Raw genomic sequence first — 12,265 nt, 5'->3', positions numbered from 1 at the left:
CATCATATGCATGTAAAAGATATATTAGCCGACATAGACAGCATCATATGCATGTAAAAGATATATTAGCCGACATAGACAGCATCATATGCATGTAAAAGATATATTAGCTGACATAGACAGCATCATATGCATGTAAAAGATATATTAGCCAAAATAGACAGCATCATATGCATGTAAAAGATATATTAGCCAACATAGACAGCATCATATGCATGTAAAAGATATATTAGCCAAAATAGACAGCATCAGATGCATGTAAAAGATATATTAGCCGACATAGACAGCATCATATGCATGTAAAAGATATATTAGCCGACATAGACAGCATCATATGCATGTAAAAGATATATTAGCGAACACAGAAAGTATCATATGCATGTAAAAGATATATTAGCCAACATAGACAGCATCATATGCATGTAAAAGATATATTAGCCGACATAGACAGCATCATATGCATGTAAAAGATATATTAGCCGACATAGACAGCATCATATGCATGTAAAAGATATATTAGCCAACATAGACAGCATCATATGCATGTAAAAGATATATTAGCCAACACAGACAGCATCATATGCATGTAAAAGATATATTAGCCGACATAGACAGCATCATATGCATGTAAAAGATATATTAGCCGACATAGACAGCATCATATGCATGTAAAAGATATATTAGCCAAAATAGACAGCATCATATGCATGTAAAAGATATATTAGCCAAAATAGACAGCATCATATGCATGTAAAAGATATATTAGCCGACATAGACAACATCATATGCATGTAAAAGATATATTAGCCAAAATAGACAGCATCATATGCATGTAAAAGATATATTAGCCAAAATAGACAGCATCATATGCATGTAAAAGATATATTAGCCGACATAGACAGCATCATATGCATGTAAAAGATATATTAGCCAACATAGACAGCATCATATGCATGTAAAAGATATATTAGCCAACATAGACAGAATCATATGCATGTAAAAGATATATTAGCCAACATAGACAGCATCATATGCATGTAAAAGATATATTAGCCAACATAGACAGCATCATATGCATGTAAAAGATATATTAGCCGACATAGACAGCATCATATGCATGTAAAAGATATATTAACCGACATAGACAGCATCATATGCATGTAAAAGATATATTAGCCAAAATAGACAGCATCATATGCATGTAAAAGATATATTAGCCAACACAGACAGCATCATATGCATGTAAAAGATATATTAGCCGACATAGACAGCATCATATGCATGTAAAAGATATATTAGCCGACATAGACAGCATCATATGCATGTAAAAGATATATTAGCCAAAATAGACAGCATCATATGCATGTAAAAGATATATTAGCAAATAGACAGCATCATATGCATGTAAAAGATATATTAGCCGACATAGACAGCATCATATGCATGTAAAAGATATATTAGCCAAAATAGACAGCATCATATGCATGTAAAAGATATATTAGCCGACATAGACAGCATCATATGCATGTAAAAGATATATTAGCCGAGATAGACAGCATCATATGCATGTAAAAGATATAATAGCCAAAATAGACAGCATCATATGCATGTAAAAGATATATTAGCCAAAATAGACAGCATCATATGCATGTAAAAGATATATTAGCCGACATAGACACTATCATATGCATGTAAAAGATATATTAGCCAAAATAGACAGCATCATATGCATGTAAAAGATATATTAGCCGACATAGACAGCATCATATGCATGTAAAAGATATATTAGCCAACATAGACAGCATCATATGCATGTAAAAGATATATTAGCCAACATAGACAGAATCATATGCATGTAAAAGATATATTAGCCAACATAGACAGCATCATATGCATGTAAAAGATATATTAGCCGACATAGACAGCATCATATGCATGTAAAAGATATATTAGCCGACATAGACAGCATCATATGCATATAAAAGATATATTAACCGACATAGACACTATCATATGCATGTAAAAGATATATGAGCCAAAATAGACAGCATCATATGCATGTAAAAGATATATTAGCCAAAATAGACAGCATCCTATGCATGTAAAAGATATATTAGCCAACATAGACAGCATCATATGCATGTAAAAGATATATTAGCCGACATAGACAGCATCATATGCATGTAAAAGATACATTAGCCAACATAGACAGCATCATATGCATGTAAAAGATATATTAGCCAACATAGACAGCATCATATGCATGTAAAAGATATATTAGCCCAAAAAGACAGCATCATATGCATGTAAAAGATATATTAGCCGACATAGACAGCATCATATGCATGTAAAAGATATATTAGCCAACATAGACAGCATCGTATGCATGTAAAAGATATATTAGCCGACATAGACAGCATCATATGCATGTAAAAGATATATTAGCCAACATAGACAGCATCATATGCATGTAAAAGATATATTAGCCAACATAGACAGCATCATATGCATGTAAAAGATATATTAGCCGACATAGACAGCATCATATGCATGTAAAAGATATATTAGCCAAAATAGACAGCATCATATGCATGTAAAAGATATATTAGCCAACATAGACAGCATCATATGCATGTAAAAGATATATTAGCCAACATAGACAGCATCATATGCATGTAAAAGATATATTAGCCGACATAGACAGCATCATATGCCTGTAAAAGATATATTACCAAAAATAGACAGCATCATATGCATGTAAAAGATATATTAGCCAAAATAGACAGCATCATATGCATGTAAAAGATATATTACCAAAAATAGACAGCATCATATGCATGTAAAAGATATATTAGCCAACATAGACAGCATCATATGCATGTAAAAGATATATTAGCCGACATAGACAGCATCATATGCATGTAAAAGATATATTAGCCGACATAGACAGCATCATATGCATGTAAAAGATATATTAGCCAAAATAGACAGCATCATATGCATGTAAAAGATATATTAGCTGACACAGACAGCATCATATGCATGTAAAAGATATATTAGCCAAAATAGACAGCATCATATGCATGTAAAAGATATATTAGCCAACATAGACAGCATCATATGCATGTAAAAGATATATTAGCCAAAATAGACAGCATCAGATGCATGTAAAAGATATATTAGCCGACATAGACAGCATCATATGCATGTAAAAGATATATTAGCCGACATAGACAGCATCATATGCATGTAAAAGATATATTAGCGAACACAGAAAGTATCATATGCATGTAAAAGATATATTAGCCAACATAGACAGCATCATATGCATGTAAAAGATATATTAGCCGACATAGACAGCATCATATGCATGTAAAAGATATATTAGCCGACATAGACAGCATCATATGCATGTAAAAGATATATTAGCCAACACAGACAGCATCATATGCATGTAAAAGATATATTAGCCAACACAGACAGCATCATATGCATGTAAAAGATATATTAGCCGACATAGACAGCATCATATGCATGTAAAAGATATATTAGCCGACATAGACAGCATCATATGCATGTAAAAGATATATTAGCCAAAATAGACAGCATCATATGCATGTAAAAGATATATTAGCCAAAATAGACAGCATCATATGCATGTAAAAGATATATTAGCCAACATAGACAGAATCATATGCATGTAAAAGATATATTAGCCAACATAGACAGCATCATATGCATGTAAAAGATATATTAGCCAACATAGACAGCATCATATGCATGTAAAAGATATATTAGCCGACATAGACAGCATCATATGCATGTAAAAGATATATTAACCGACATAGACAGCATCATATGCATGTAAAAGATATATTAGCCAAAATAGACAGCATCATATGCATGTAAAAGATATATTAGCCAACACAGACAGCATCATATGCATGTAAAAGATATATTAGCCGACATAGACAGCATCATATGCATGTAAAAGATATATTAGCCGACATAGACAGCATCATATGCATGTAAAAGATATATTAGCCAAAATAGACAGCATCATATGCATGTAAAAGATATATTAGCCAAAATAGACAGCATCATATGCATGTAAAAGATATATTAGCCGACATAGACAGCATCATATGCATGTAAAAGATATATTAGCCAAAATAGACAGCATCATATGCATGTAAAAGATATATTAGCCGACATAGACAGCATCATATGCATGTAAAAGATATATTAGCCGAGATAGACAGCATCATATGCATGTAAAAGATATAATAGCCAAAATAGACAGCATCATATGCATGTAAAAGATATATTAGCCAAAATAGACAGCATCATATGCATGTAAAAGATATATTAGCCGACATAGACACTATCATATGCATGTAAAAGATATATTAGCCAAAATAGACAGCATCATATGCATGTAAAAGATATATTAGCCGACATAGACAGCATCATATGCATGTAAAAGATATATTAGCCAACATAGACAGCATCATATGCATGTAAAAGATATATTAGCCAACATAGACAGAATCATATGCATGTAAAAGATATATTAGCCAACATAGACAGCATCATATGCATGTAAAAGATATATTAGCCGACATAGACAGCATCATATGCATGTAAAAGATATATTAGCCGACATAGACAGCATCATATGCATGTAAAAGATATATTAACCGACATAGACACTATCATATGCATGTAAAAGATATATGAGCCAAAATAGACAGCATCATATGCATGTAAAATATATATTAGCCAAAATAGACAGCATCCTATGCATGTAAAAGATATATTAGCCAACATAGACAGCATCATATGCATGTAAAAGATATATTAGCCGACATAGACAGCATCATATGCATGTAAAAGATACATTAGCCAACATAGACAGCATCATATGCATGTAAAAGATATATTAGCCAACATAGACAGCATCATATGCATGTAAAAGATATATTAGCCCAAAAAGACAGCATCATATGCATGTAAAAGATATATTAGCCGACATAGACAGCATCATATGCATGTAAAAGATATATTAGCCAACATAGACAGCATCGTATGCATGTAAAAGATATATTAGCCGACATAGACAGCATCATATGCATGTAAAAGATATATTAGCCAACATAGACAGCATCATATGCATGTAAAAGATATATTAGCCAACATAGACAGCATCATATGCATGTAAAAGATATATTAGCCGACATAGACAGCATCATATGCATGTAAAAGATATATTAGCCGACATAGACAGCATCATATGCATGTAAAAGATATATTAGCCAACACAGACAGCATCATATGCATGTAAAAGATATATTAGCCAACACAGACAGCATCATATGCATGTAAAAGATATATTAGCCGACATAGACAGCATCATATGCATGTAAAAGATATATTAGCCGACATAGACAGCATCATATGCATGTAAAAGATATATTAGCCAAAATAGACAGCATCATATGCATGTAAAAGATATATTAGCCAAAATAGACAGCATCATATGCATGTAAAAGATATATTAGCCGACATAGACAGCATCATATGCATGTAAAAGATATATTAGCCAAAATAGACAGCATCATATGCATGTAAAAGATATATTAGCCGACATAGACAGCATCATATGCATGTAAAAGATATATTAGCCGAGATAGACAGCATCATATGCATGTAAAAGATATAATAGCCAAAATAGACAGCATCATATGCATGTAAAAGATATATTAGCCAAAATAGACAGCATCATATGCATGTAAAAGATATATTAGCAAACATAGACACTATCATATGCATGTAAAAGATATATTAGCCAAAATAGACAGCATCATATGCATGTAAAAGATATATTAGCCGACATAGACAGCATCATATGCATGTAAAAGATATATTAGCCAACATAGACAGCATCATATGCATGTAAAAGATATATTAGCCAACATAGACAGAATCATATGCATGTAAAAGATATATTAGCCAACATAGACAGCATCATATGCATGTAAAAGATATATTAGCCAACATAGACAGCATCATATGCATGTAAAAGATATATTAGCCGACATAGACAGCATCATATGCATGTAAAAGATATATTAACCGACATAGACAGCATCATATGCATGTAAAAGATATATTAGCCAAAATAGACAGCATCATATGCATGTAAAAGATATATTAGCCAACACAGACAGCATCATATGCATGTAAAAGATATATTAGCCGACATAGACAGCATCATATGCATGTAAAAGATATATTAGCCGACATAGACAGCATCATATGCATGTAAAAGATATATTAGCCGACATAGACAGCATCATATGCATGTAAAAGATATATTAGCCAAAATAGACAGCATCATATGCATGTAAAAGATATATTAGCCAAAATAGACAGCATCATATGCATGTAAAAGATATATTAGCCGACATAGACAGCATCATATGCATGTAAAAGATATATTAGCCAAAATAGACAGCATCATATGCATGTAAAAGATATATTAGCCGACATAGACAGCATCATATGCATGTAAAAGATATATTAGCCGAGATAGACAGCATCATATGCATGTAAAAGATATAATAGCCAAAATAGACAGCATCATATGCATGTAAAAGATATATTAGCCAAAATAGACAGCATCATATGCATGTAAAAGATATATTAGCCGACATAGACACTATCATATGCATGTAAAAGATATATTAGCCAAAATAGACAGCATCATATGCATGTAAAAGATATATTAGCCGACATAGACAGCATCATATGCATGTAAAAGATATATTAGCCAACATAGACAGCATCATATGCATGTAAAAGATATATTAGCCAACATAGACAGAATCATATGCATGTAAAAGATATATTAGCCAACATAGACAGCATCATATGCATGTAAAAGATATATTAGCCGACATAGACAGCATCATATGCATGTAAAAGATATATTAGCCGACATAGACAGCATCATATGCATGTAAAAGATATATTAACCGACATAGACACTATCATATGCATGTAAAAGATATATGAGCCAAAATAGACAGCATCATATGCATGTAAAATATATATTAGCCAACATAGACAGCATCATATGCATGTAAAAGATATATTAGCCAACATAGACAGCATCATATGCATGTAAAAGATATATTAGCCGACATAGACAGCATCATATGCATGTAAAAGATACATTAGCCAACATAGACAGCATCATATGCATGTAAAAGATATATTAGCCAACATAGACAGCATCATATGCATGTAAAAGATATATTAGCCCAAAAAGACAGCATCATATGCATGTAAAAGATATATTAGCCGACATAGACAGCATCATATGCATGTAAAAGATATATTAGCCAACATAGACAGCATCGTATGCATGTAAAAGATATATTAGCCGACATAGACAGCATCATATGCATGTAAAAGATATATTAGCCAACATAGACAGCATCATATGCATGTAAAAGATATATTAGCCAACATAGACAGCATCATATGCATGTAAAAGATATATTAGCCGACATAGACAGCATCATATGCATGTAAAAGATATATTAGCCGACATAGACAGCATCATATGCATGTAAAAGATATATAAGCCAACATAGACAGCATCATATGCATGTAAAAGATATATTAGCCAACACAGACAGCATCATATGCATGTAAAAGATATATTAGCCGACATAGACAGCATCATATGCATGTAAAAGATATATTAGCCAACACAGACAGCATCATATGCATGTAAAAGATATATTACCAAAAACAGACAGCATCATATGCATGTAAAAGATATATTAGCCAACAGAGACAGCATCATATGCATGTAAAAGATATATTAGCCGACATAGACAGAATCATATGCATGTAAAAGATATATTAGCCAAAATAGACAGCATCATATGCATGTAAAAGATATATTAGCCAACATAGACAGCATCATATGCATGTAAAAGATATATTAGCCAACATAGACAGCATCATATGCATGTAAAAGATATATTAGCCGACATAGACAGCATCATATGCATGTAAAAGATATATTACCAAAAATAGACAGCATCATATGCATGTAAAAGATATATTAGCCAACATAGACAGCATCATATGCATGTAAAAGATATATTAGCCAACATAGACAGCATCATATGCATGTAAAAGATATATTAGCCGACATAGACAGCATCATATGCCTGTAAAAGATATATTACCAAAAATAGACAGCATCATATGCATGTAAAAGATATATTAGCCAAAATAGACAGCATCATATGCATGTAAAAGATATATTACCAAAAATAGACAGCATCATATGCATGTAAAAGATATATTAGCCAACATAGACAGCATCATATGCATGTAAAAGATATATTAGCCGACATAGACAGCATCATATGCATGTAAAAGATATATTAGCCGACATAGACAGCATCATATGCATGTAAAAGATATATTAGCCAAAATAGACAGCATCATATGCATGTAAAAGATATATTAGCTGACACAGACAGCATCATATGCATGTAAAAGATATATTAGCCAAAATAGACAGCATCATATGCATGTAAAAGATATATTAGCCAACATAAACAGCATCATATGCATGTAAAAGATATATTAGCCAAAATAGACAGCATCAGATGCATGTAAAAGATATATTAGCCGACATAGACAGCATCATATGCATGTAAAAGATATATTAGCCGACATAGACAGCATCATATGCATGTAAAAGATATATTAGCCGAGATAGACAGCATCATATGCATGTAAAAGATATAATAGCCAAAATAGACAGCATCATATGCATGTAAAAGATATATTAGCCAAAATAGACAGCATCATATGCATGTAAAAGATATATTAGCCGACATAGACACTATCATATGCATGTAAAAGATATATTAGCCAAAATAGACAGCATCATATGCATGTAAAAGATATATTAGCCGACATAGACAGCATCATATGCATGTAAAAGATATATTAGCCAACATAGACAGCATCATATGCATGTAAAAGATATATTAGCCAACATAGACAGAATCATATGCATGTAAAAGATATATTAGCCAACATAGACAGCATCATATGCATGTAAAAGATATATTAGCCAACATAGACAGCATCATATGCATGTAAAAGATATATTAGCCGACATAGACAGCATCATATGCATGTAAAAGATATATTAACCGACATAGACAGCATCATATGCATGTAAAAGATATATTAGCCAAAATAGACAGCATCATATGCATGTAAAAGATATATTAGCCAACACAGACAGCATCATATGCATGTAAAAGATATATTAGCCGACATAGACAGCATCATATGCATGTAAAAGATATATTAGCCAAAATAGACAGCATCATATGCATGTAAAATATATATTAGCCAAAATAGACAGCATCATATGCATGTAAAAGATATATTAGCCAAAATAGACAGCATCATATGCATGTAAAAGATATATTAGCCGACATAGACAGCATCATATGCATGTAAAAGATATATTAGCCAAAATAGACAGCATCATATGCATGTAAAAGATATATTAGCCGACATAGACAGCATCATATGCATGTTAAAGATATATTAGCCGAGATAGACAGCATCATATGCATGTAAAAGATATAATAGCCAAAATAGACAGCATCATATGCATGTAAAAGATATATTAGCAAAAATAGACAGCATCATATGCATGTAAAAGATATATTAGCCGACATAGACACTATCATATGCATGTAAAAGATATATTAGCCAAAATAGACAGCATCATATGCATGTAAAAGATATATTAGCCGACATAGACAGCATCATATGCATGTAAAAGATATATTAGCCAACATAGACAGAATCATATGCATGTAAAAGATATATTAGCCAACATAGACAGAATCATATGCATGTAAAAGATATATTAGCCAACATAGACAGCATCATATGCATGTAAAAGATATATTAGCCGACATAGACAGCATCATATGCATGTAAAAGATATATTAACCGACATAGACACTATCATATGCATGTAAAAGATATATGAGCCAAAATAGACAGCATCATATGCATGTAAAATATATATTAGCCAAAATAGACAGCATCATATGCATGTAAAAGATATATTAGCCAACATAGACAGCATCATATGCATGTAAAAGATATATTAGCCGACATAGACAGCATCATATGCATGTAAAAGATACATTAGCCAACATAGACAGCATCATATGCATGTAAAAGATATATTAGCCAACATAGACAGCATCATATGCATGTAAAAGATATATTAGCCCAAAAAGACAGCATCATATGCATGTAAAAGATATATTAGCCGACATAGACAGCATCATATGCATGTAAAAGATATATGAGCCAACATAGACAGCATCGTATGCATGTAAAAGATATTTTAGCCGACATAGACAGCATCATATGCATGTAAAAGATATATTAGCCAAAATAGACAGCATCATATGCATGTAAAAGATATATTAGCCAAAATAGACAGCATCATATGCATGTAAAAGATATATTAGCCGACATAGACAGCATCATATGCATGTAAAAGATATATTAGCCAAAATAGACAGCATCATATGCATGTAAAAGATATATTAGCCGACATAGACAGCATCATATGCATGTAAAAGATATATTAGCCGAGATAGACAGCATCATATGCATGTAAAAGATATAATAGCCAAAATAGACAGCATCATATGCATGTAAAAGATATATTAGCCAAAATAGACAGCATCATATGCATGTAAAAGATATATTAGCCGACATAGACACTATCATATGCATGTAAAAGATATATTAGCCAAAATAGACAGCATCATATGCATGTAAAAGATATATTAGCCGACATAGACAGCATCATATGCATGTAAAAGATATATTAGCCAACATAGACAGCATCATATGCATGTAAAAGATATATTAGCCAACATAGACAGAATCATATGCATGTAAAAGATATATTAGCCAACATAGACAGCATCATATGCATGTAAAAGATATATTAGCCAACATAGACAGCATCATATGCATGTAAAAGATATATTAGCCGACATAGACAGCATCATATGCATGTAAAAGATATATTAACCGACATAGACAGCATCATATGCATGTAAAAGATATATTAGCCAAAATAGACAGCATCATATGCATGTAAAAGATATATTAGCCAACACAGACAGCATCATATGCATGTAAAAGATATATTAGCCGACATAGACAGCATCATATGCATGTAAAAGATATATTAGCCGACATAGACAGCATCATATGCATGTAAAAGATATATTAGCCAAAATAGACAGCATCATATGCATGTAAAAGATATATTAGCCAAAATAGACAGCATCATATGCATGTAAAAGATATATTAGCCGACATAGACAGCATCATATGCATGTAAAAGATATATTAGCCAAAATAGACAGCATCATATGCATGTAAAAGATATATTAGCCGACATAGACAGCATCATATGCATGTAAAAGATATATTAGCCGAGATAGACAGCATCATATGCATGTAAAAGATATAATAGCCAAAATAGACAGCATCATATGCATGTAAAAGATATATTAGCAAAAATAGACAGCATCATATGCATGTAAAAGATATATTAGCCGACATAGACACTATCATATGCATGTAAAAGATATGTTAGCCAAAATAGACAGCATCATATGCATGTAAAAGATATATTAGCCGACATAGACAGCATCATATGCATGTAAAAGATATATTAGCCAACATAGACAGAATCATATGCATGTAAAAGATATATTAGCCAACAGAGACAGAATCATATGCATGTAAAAGATATATTAGCCAACATAGACAGCATCATATGCATGTAAAAGATATATTAGCCGACATAGACAGCATCATATGCATGTAAAAGATATATTAACCGACATAGACACTATCATATGCATGTAAAAGATATATGAGCCAAAATAGACAGCATCATATGCATGTAAAATATATATTAGCCAAAATAGACAGCATCCTATGCATGTAAAAGATATATTAGCCAACATAGACAGCATCATATGCATGTAAAAGATATATTAGCCGACATAGACAGCATCATATGCATGTAAAAGATACATTAGCCAACATAGACAGCATCATATGCATGTAAAAGATATATTAGCCAACATAGACAGCATCATAT

The sequence above is a fragment of the Euprymna scolopes genome, chromosome 10, assembly GCF_053919585.1.
Source record: "Euprymna scolopes isolate OS-2025 chromosome 10, ASM5391958v1, whole genome shotgun sequence".
NCBI lineage: Eukaryota > Metazoa > Mollusca > Cephalopoda > Sepiida > Sepiolidae > Euprymna > Euprymna scolopes.
Note: the sequence above shows the minus strand (reverse complement) of the source record.